This window comes from Glycine soja, chromosome 2 (genome assembly GCF_004193775.1).
Source record: "Glycine soja cultivar W05 chromosome 2, ASM419377v2, whole genome shotgun sequence".
In the NCBI taxonomy this organism is placed as follows: Eukaryota; Viridiplantae; Streptophyta; class Magnoliopsida; order Fabales; family Fabaceae; genus Glycine; species Glycine soja.
Window position 1 is genome coordinate 27,950,156 of NC_041003.1, and position 9,193 is coordinate 27,959,348.

At 35.1% G+C, this 9,193-nt stretch overlaps 1 pseudogene; it reads left to right on the plus strand.

Moving 5' to 3' along the window:
• Window positions 1-4,209: 4,209 nt before the first annotated feature.
• Window positions 4,210-4,880, plus strand: LOC114371374 (annotated as a pseudogene).
• The last annotated feature ends 4,313 nt before the right edge of the window (window positions 4,881-9,193 follow it).

Sequence of the window (9,193 nt, forward strand, 5' to 3'; positions counted from 1 at the left end):
ATGACTTAAATTGATATGTGGTGATGTTGATATTTATGATGATATTGATTTGAGATGACGTTGTTAGTGATGATCAGGTCAACATGAATTGATGTTATTATTAATGATTACGTTGATATGGAATGAGGTTGTTGTTGTTGATAATGTCATTGAGATGAGACAATGTTTATGTTGAGAATGATATTGAAATGAAATGTTGATGATGTTGGAAATGCATTGAGATTAGGGGTGGGAATAGGCCAGGTCGGGCCAGGCTTTAAAAGGCCTGAGCCTAGCCTACGATGAATTTTTTAGGCCTGAGCTTGGCCTATAGCCTATCAAAGGCTTTTATTTTGGCTCGGCCTGACCTTTTTAAAAGCCTAGCTTGGCCTAATAGCCTTTTTAAAAGCCTTCTTCACATTAAACCTAATATTCCTTTGATAGTTGTTTTTACCAAAAAAAAATAACACCTTCTTCGAAGATGGAGCAATGGTGAAAAACTTAAAAGAAGGAGCAATGGCAGGAGACTTTGAAGAAGGACTAGCCACACAAGGTTTCAAAAAAGAGGAGGAGAAGCGCTAGTAGGCTAGGCTTTCACCATGAAGAAAGAATATATGCATGGAAAAGAGAAGGTAAAAAGAAGATTAAAGAAAAAATGTTAAAGGAATAAGAAGATGCAAGAAAAAATGGCAATGTTTTGAAGTTTTACCTCTATCAAAGCTTGAAGTGAAAAGGATATGATTTTTGTTTGCTTGGAATAGGAACGTAATAGGAAATGTTAAAAGGAAAAGGAAACCTAATAGGAAAAGGAAACATTAACAGGAATAGGAAAATAAGCCAATAAAAATAATGAAGAATATAAAGAGGCACATGACTCACACCTTAAAGTCTTACTTGATTATAGGGATGAGAGTTATGGAGCAGTAATGTGTTAATCAAAGTCTGCTAGTTTAAAAAAAAAATATTAATTGTACCCAAAAAATAATATAAGTACATATTGATACCCCAAAAATAATATAAGTATATATATATATATATATATATATATATAGGCCAACCTATCAGGCTTATAAGGCTTTTTAATAAGCATAAGCCTGATCTATTTAATTTAATAGGCTTTTAAAAAAGCCTGAGCCTAACTTTTTAATTAAATAGGCCAATCTAGGCCAGGCTTTATGTAGGTCAGGTCGTAGGCCCTTATAGGCTAGCCTAGCCTATTTTCACCCCTAATTGAGATGATGCATGTTGTGTATATTCATGGGGGGTGCATTGACCTTGTCGGATGTCCCTGGTGGGGGAAAATAGAGTGGTTAAAGAGTTTAAGCATCTCCGAGGGGGATGTCTTAGGATCTTTAATTCATCCATGGTCAGTGTACTTGATGGTGCCCATGTTTCATACGTTGGTTGTTGTGTATGTTCGTAGGGGGGTGCATTGACCTTGTCAGATGTCCTTGGTGGGGGAAAATAGAGTGGTTAAAGATTTTAAACATCTTTGAGAGGATGTTTAGGATCTTTAATTCATCCATGGTCTTTGTACTTGATGGTGCTCACGTTCATACGTCGTATGTTATGTATGTTCATGGAGGGGTGCATTGACCTTGTCGGATGTCCCTGGTGGGGGGAAATAGAGTGGTTAAAGAGTTTAAACATCTCTGAGGGGATGTTTAGGATCTTTAATTCATCCATGATCTTTGCACTTGATGGTGCCCATGTTTCATGCCTCATATGACACAGGAAATAGTATAAACTATGGCAGTATGTATTTGTAGTTCCTCGTGAGGAGGACTACTTGTACTAGGGGGGTGTCACTCGGTTTGGAAACTCCCTTGTGGCCTAGGCTGATCACCATGGGGGGAGGGGGGAGTTATGGTGCACGACAGGGTGGCCTCGACACTTACTGCATAGTTTCCCTAAGTGAGGTGTCGTGGGGACACGCTTAGGCTATTTCCTTGGGGATGGTACGGTACCACATTGCATCTGAGAGTTGAGGTCAGGTGCATGCATCATACTGAGCAATGATTGATGGGATCCATGGATGGATAATGACTGATTCTTGAGTGTGTGTGGATCAATGAATGTTTGTGTATTCTTATGATAATTGTTAATGTGTTTCTTCTAATTGTGATTGTTTGGTTTTTGTGTTAATTATTTTTATAATGAACTCACCCTTGCAATTTTGTATCGTGTGGTTGATACCTGTGATGATCGCGAACCATGTTCGTGGGAGCAGAATGACAGCAATAGGGTACAGGAAGTGAGCATCATCCATACTCTCCTCCACCACCTCACTTTCTGTGTTCCTCCTCTCCTTTAGGTTACACTCCATCAGAGCCTCTTCCCAAAACAACCTCGCATTTCACACCCCCTCTACTCCAAACCTTAACCTCGTTCATCGCCGCCATAGCCTTCTTCTTCATTCGTTTCCACCACACACCCCCTCATTCTTCACCTCGCACTAGAACGTGTGGCTGGTGGAGGAGAAGTGCCTCCGGCTCCAAATTGATCCCACGACGGAGGAGATCGAGCACCTATGTGGCTGCATGGTAGAGCTTGATGACCGAAGGAGATTTTGCAATCAACGGTGGTTTCCCCGGCGCCAGAGTCACTCCTTCTTCCGTCACCGGTCGCTTCGCCGCCGTCTGCAGCGAGGTCCAAAACAGTTGCATTGACCACGAACTCCCTCTCCCCTCCGTTCTCAAAAGCCCTTTCATCATCGTCGACGGTCCCCAAAGCTCTGCCGCCGGCAACCCTGGTCTCACTTCCTCCCATTTGCTTCTTCAATTTTCCGTTAACAATTCCAGTTGTATGTAATTTTGAAGTCATCTCTCTCTCTCTCTCTCTCTCTCTCTTTTGTAGAGGAGATCGCGAAGCCGTTCCCGAAACTGTTCGGGCAACCGTCCGCGGCTTTGGTGTCAAGTGATTCCCATGCGCCGCATGCAAATCGAAAGCTGAAGATTGGCGTGGTTCTGTCCGGTGTCCAGCCTCCCGACGGTCACAATGTTATTTTTGGAATCTTCGGTAAAGAATAATCTTCAATTGAGTTGAGTTGAATCAGTGTTTTGATTCTGCATGTTGCATAGGTTTATGTGGTTTTGCTTTAATTTGAACGTTTGATATTGGTTTTAGATTACCTACAAGACCTTGCAGAAGGAAGCACATTGTATGGTTTCAGGGGTGGTCCAGCTGGCATCATGAAGTGCAAATACATTGAACTTACCTCAGATTATATTTATCCTTCCAGAAATCAGGTTTATTTTCCTATAAGTGTAGTTTTGACACAATATAATACCTTTATTTTTTTTTACCAAATGACACCACCATGTATTCAATTTGTATATTTACAATTTCAATTGGCTTCTACACATACTATAACGTAACACATGGTTTTGGAACATCAGCGGTATTTATATTACTTATTAAATCTAATTTTGGCCTCTCGAATTGTGTTTTTGTGTATAATATAGGTTAACTCATTTACTGTCTATTTTACTATTCATCCTTTTCATTTTCTATTTAATCTGTTTGTTCATCATGGGAATAGGACTAGAGTTAGACCTATTAAGATAATTAAAAGTATAGTAGGTTTTATGATTTGATAAGAGAAATAGAAAAAAATAAGTATTGATAAGATGATTAAGATAATGAGTATTACTCCTTTTACAATCCTTTTCATTTGGCCACCGTAACTACTATTTTTGTATGTGACAAATTTATTGGTAAAAAGCAGTACGTGGAGAGTCACTGCTAATAGCTAATTCAATTTAAAGATCAACTTCATTTGAGCTCACAATGAAGATATCAATAGGAGTATTAATGCAATTCCTCTTCTAGCGCAGCTCTCACTAAGAAATAGTCTAACTCTAAACCATTAAGTTGAGTTGTGTCCAATTTGGCAGGTAACAGAATGGAAAGAGTGCAACTTTCTTATACATTAAGCCATGGGAGTATTTATACTATTTTATAGAAAATGCTCCTTTTTAATTGGTATACTACCACTGGATCTTACGTTTAGTTCTAATATCTCTTGCATAGTTTGTGGAAATTTCAAATTTGGATGGCATAGTTTGATTCTATGATATATCCAACTGCATTTATTTGATCAATCTTACATCTTGTTATTCTAAATATTCTGAAAGACTATTGTGGCTAGGGAAACCCATTTCATCTTGTTATTAATACCATAGTTAGAACTTAGAAGCAAACCCATTTCATCCAATTTTTATTGATAAAATGGAATCATTATCATCATCAAAGACTGCTGCTGAAGTAGATGTCACCCTTCATTTTTTGGCTTTTAGCTTCAACACTTATCTTCACAAAGGGTGTCTGGACATCTCACTGTCACCCAAAAGTGCTGCCAGGTATAACATATGTTATGCTTTGCTTAATTTGATTTTCTTTAATTAATTAGTTAATTAAATTTGTATATGCATGGTGAAACTAGCCATTTAAGGTGTTGCATGGAGGGGTATCAGCACTGATTGCAGAATCTTTGGCAAGCATGGGAGCCCACATGGCTAGTGGATACCAAAGAGTGGCTGGGATTCAACTCAGCATCAACCATTTGAAAAGTGTTGTGCTTGGTGACTTGCTCTATGCTGAAGCTATCCCTTTAAACGTTGGCAGATCCATTCGGGTTTTCAATTTCTTTCTTTCATCCTTTCTTCTATTTATTCTACACTCATTGCTTACACAACATGCAGATCCAATCAAGCTGGAACAAAACCAAACTCATCACATTAAAACGAAGAAACCTATATTATTAACATGTCTTGGCCCTAACTTTTCCAGTTTTAAATCTTTTAGTATAGATGATATTTTGTTATTAGAATAATCTTTTTATTTGGCGAGGTGTAAATTTGGAGATAAATTCAGTGGGGGATCTTGCCCAAAGATTTTGAGGGGCCAAATAATTAAATAAATATACTTACAATTATTTACTTTACAGTTTCATTTATAGAATTTTTATTTTTATTATTATTTCATGATATATTTTATTCTCCTTTTATAATTTTCATATATAATTATCTTGCTCATGTTTTTTATACGGTTCTGTTTCTTCATGCATGTTGTTTTTAATTTCCTACCGTACAAATATATATATATATATATATATATATATATATATATATAAATGCTTGTCAGAAATGTAGAAAAGATGCTTTGATTAATTATTAATGTAATAATATATATTTATGAATGTTTATATAAAGTTTGATAGGTATATATATTTATTGAATGAAGTTTGCCTTTTAAACTTGGCTCCGTCTAGGGGTGGGAATAGGTCAGGCCAGGCTTTAAAAGGCCTGAGCCTAGCCTACGATTAATTTTTGAGGCCTGAGTCTGGCCTATAGCCTATCAAAGGCTTTTATTTTGGCTCGGCCTGGCCTTTTTAAAAGCCTAGCCTGGCCTGGTAGCCTATTTAAAAGCCTATTTAAAAATCTTCTTCACATTAAATCTTTAATATTCCTAGTTGTTTTTACAAAAAATAAAAATAACACACCTTCTATAATAGGCTAAACAAGGCCTTAATATATAATTTGCCTTAATTTTTAATCTAACGTTAATTTAATTGGTAGTCCTAAAAATATATTAATAATATAAACATAAATCACCAAATGATATAAAATAATCTAAAACAAAAGAAAACCTCATACTTGAGGTAGTATCATTCAAGTCTATCAAACCAACATATTAATTATTAAAACCAAAAAATAAAGTCTACATCTCCATTCTATTTGAACAGAACTGGTACATAAAATATCTACCAATAAAATTAATAGTAACGTCATTTCATCATTAGCTCCTCCATATTCACCATAAGATAGGATATGATTTTTGTATAGGAATGTAATATGATATGATAGGATATGATTTTTGTATAGGAACGTAATAGGATATGATAGGATATGATTTTTATTTGCTCTAGAATACAGGAACGTAATCAAAGAAAAAGGAAACCTAATAGGAATAGAAAAAGGAACTGTTAACAGAAATAGGAAAACTAATAAAAATAATGAGAAATATAAAGAAACACATGACTCACACCTTGTAATTAAAATTTTACTTAATTATAGGAATGGAATCTGCTAGTTTTTTAAAAAAATAATATTAATTGTACGTAAAATATTATATATATATATATATATATATATATATATATATATATATATATAGGCCAGCCTATCAGGCTTATAAGGCTTTTTAATAAGCCTAAACCTGGCCTATTTAATTTAATAGGCTTTTAAAAAAGACTGAGCCTAGCATTTTAATTAAATAGGCCAGGTCAGGCCAGGCTTTATGTAAGTCAGGTCGTAGGCCCCTGTAGGCCGACTTAGCCTATTCCCACCCCTAGCTCCGTCCTTGAAATCACCAATGAAGAGAAATTTCAGTATTCTTACTACTATTCTATTATGTATAAAAAAGGAAATTTTTAGTATTCAATTTGAATGTTAAACTTTTTAGGAGAGTATTCATGATAAAAGGTGCGCTTAATAATAAGAGTGAGACAAATGAAGAGAATGGATGAGAATGAATTGATTAAATTTAAGACTAATAATTTTTTGCATAATTTCCTGGATCGATGAACCATTATTAATGTTGTATTTTTGTGCAACTGTGAGTGTTCTTTCATATATTTGTGAAATAAAATATTGCCTTTACTCCTTCCTTTTATTCTGGAATGTGTACATGATTTGTATATGCTATTCTAGATGACCATTATCGGTAGGGAAATTTCAGGATTCAATTTGAATGCTAACCTTTTTAGGAGTATTCAACTATTCATGATAAAGGTGTTTGTAATAAGAGAGGCAAATGAAGAGAATGGATGGGGGGATGTGGATTCTCTTCAGTCACAAGTCATTATTGTGACTACATGAAATCCTGCCACAAAAAATAATTATTATATATTAAATAATAAAAGAAAATATGACTCCAACATCTGGAGCATTGAACCATATATAACAGCAGGACTCTGCAGTTATTTTTTGAAACTTAATTCACCCCCCCCCCCCCCGCTCTTAAGTTATTGAGGCCACTTGTTTAACAAGTGGTATGACAGCTTAATTCTTGTATAAGGTTTAGAAACTTCAAGAATAGTTATGGCCTCATCAAACTTTCTATTTCCCGAAGGAAACTCTATTAATAGGCCTCATATATTCAATGGTGTGGGTTATCATTACTGGAAAACTCGTATGCAAATCTTCATAGAGGCTATAGATTTAAACATCTGGGAAGTCATTGAAATCGGTCCTTACATCCCTACTATGGTAGCAAGAAATGGAACTATAGAAAAACCCAGGAAACAATGAGATGAAGAAGAAAGGAAAATGGTACAATATAACTTAAAAGCCAAAAATATAATTACATATGCATTAGGCATGGATGAATATTTTAGAGTATCAAATTGCAAGAATGCAAAAGAAATTTGGGATACCTTACAAGTAACCCATGAAGGAACAACAAATGTAAAAAGATCTAGAATAAATACCTTAACCCATGAATATAAATTGTTTAGAATGAATCAAAATGAAACTATACATGATATGCAAAAGAGATTCACATTTATCAAACGATAAACTATATTTTGAGCACCCAACCCTCATCAAACAAGTAAATAATAAAAAGATGTTAAGTTTATAGGGTACCTCATTGAGTATTGAACCTATCCATACCTTTTGTGAGCAGTGAACTATAACCAATTTAAGTTCAGCTTCTTAAGTTGATTTGTAAGTTCATGACCCTTTTTGTAGAATCTCCATGAGTCTTTGCAACTTCCAGCCATGCTCTTTATCTTCTTGAATGAAGATCTTCATATCTTTTCATTGATACCTCCAAGTATGATGTCACACATAGGATTTCATAGTCAAGACATGTTTCTTTAGAACCTTTCTGAGTAGTGCAGTGACCATTATTTTCTCTTAAGCACAAGCTTAGAATGCTTTTAAATGAATCTATGTAGTTGGCACACATGAAATATTTCATTCGCGTGGCTATACATGAAAGCATTATTGATGTCCAAATGGAGGAACTTGATGTCTTTATGAGTAGCCAAAACAAGTCAAAAGTTTATTGCAGTAGCATACTGCAACTTTTCATTCAATATGCTTCTAAAGGCTCTTCCCACTTGAGTGGCATGTTTATCTTTTAGAACATGAGCATTAGATTTTTCTTGGCTTTTCTAGATTATCTTCTTGAGGACAGAGAGTGTGTCTCACATTCATAGTGACCCATTCTTCAAAATATAGAAGCTTGTCCATGTAGCCATTCATGGAATTTTATAGTAGTTATACCTCAGTAGGAATAGGCTTTTAATCAACTTTGTAGTGCAAGTGAGTTTCTATTCAAAGGACTCTTGGTTAATGCATGACACATAGATCTTTCCTTATCTAACCTTGAGTTAGTTGTTCTTAGCTTGGCAAGAACATCAGCTATGATATTCTTGTGGAAGGTTAGGAATATCAAGGTTTTGAATTTCAATAGCCTTCATACCCTCATAAGGGTGGATGTCTTCATTCTGATTATCAGCATTTTGAACATCATCTATCTAACCTTCTTTCTCTATTCTAAGCAGACTGACCACCTTCATCAATTACTTGTTCCTTATTTTGATGCTCAAAATGAACTTCATCTTCATGCTTCTCCTCGTTAGAATGATTTTAAAGAGATCATGGAAAAACCATAATCTAATGGTTCCTTATAGAGGTCTTCTTCCAGAGGGATTTCCTGCTTGGTATCCTCATTCTAAACTGGCTCAAATTAGCCTTTAGAATGGCTTTCTTCAACAATATTTTGAACATTGTCAGAATATGCCTTCACATAAGATTTTTGAATTTGTTCAACGATCTCCTTTTCTAACACAAGTGCTTCAACAATAGGTGAGGAAATAGGTTTTTCCTCATAAGACTCCTTCTTCTCTTCCACCACTTGTATTTACCATATAGTCCAATTATGCATCATAAGATAGTAGTGATTTTGGTACCCATATCTTATTGGGCCCTTGAGGGTTAATACACCTTCTTAAGATAGATGTTCTTATAATAACATTCAGAGATTTCAAAATCCCATAGTTATATCATGAACATTTGTCCTAAGCCTTTTGAGCACAAATAGAAAAACTATGATGTTTTCCCTAACTCTTTGTTTCTAAAACAACATATTATTTACTTATAAATTTGTTATAAACACCATTTTAATCTTCAAACATCTTTTC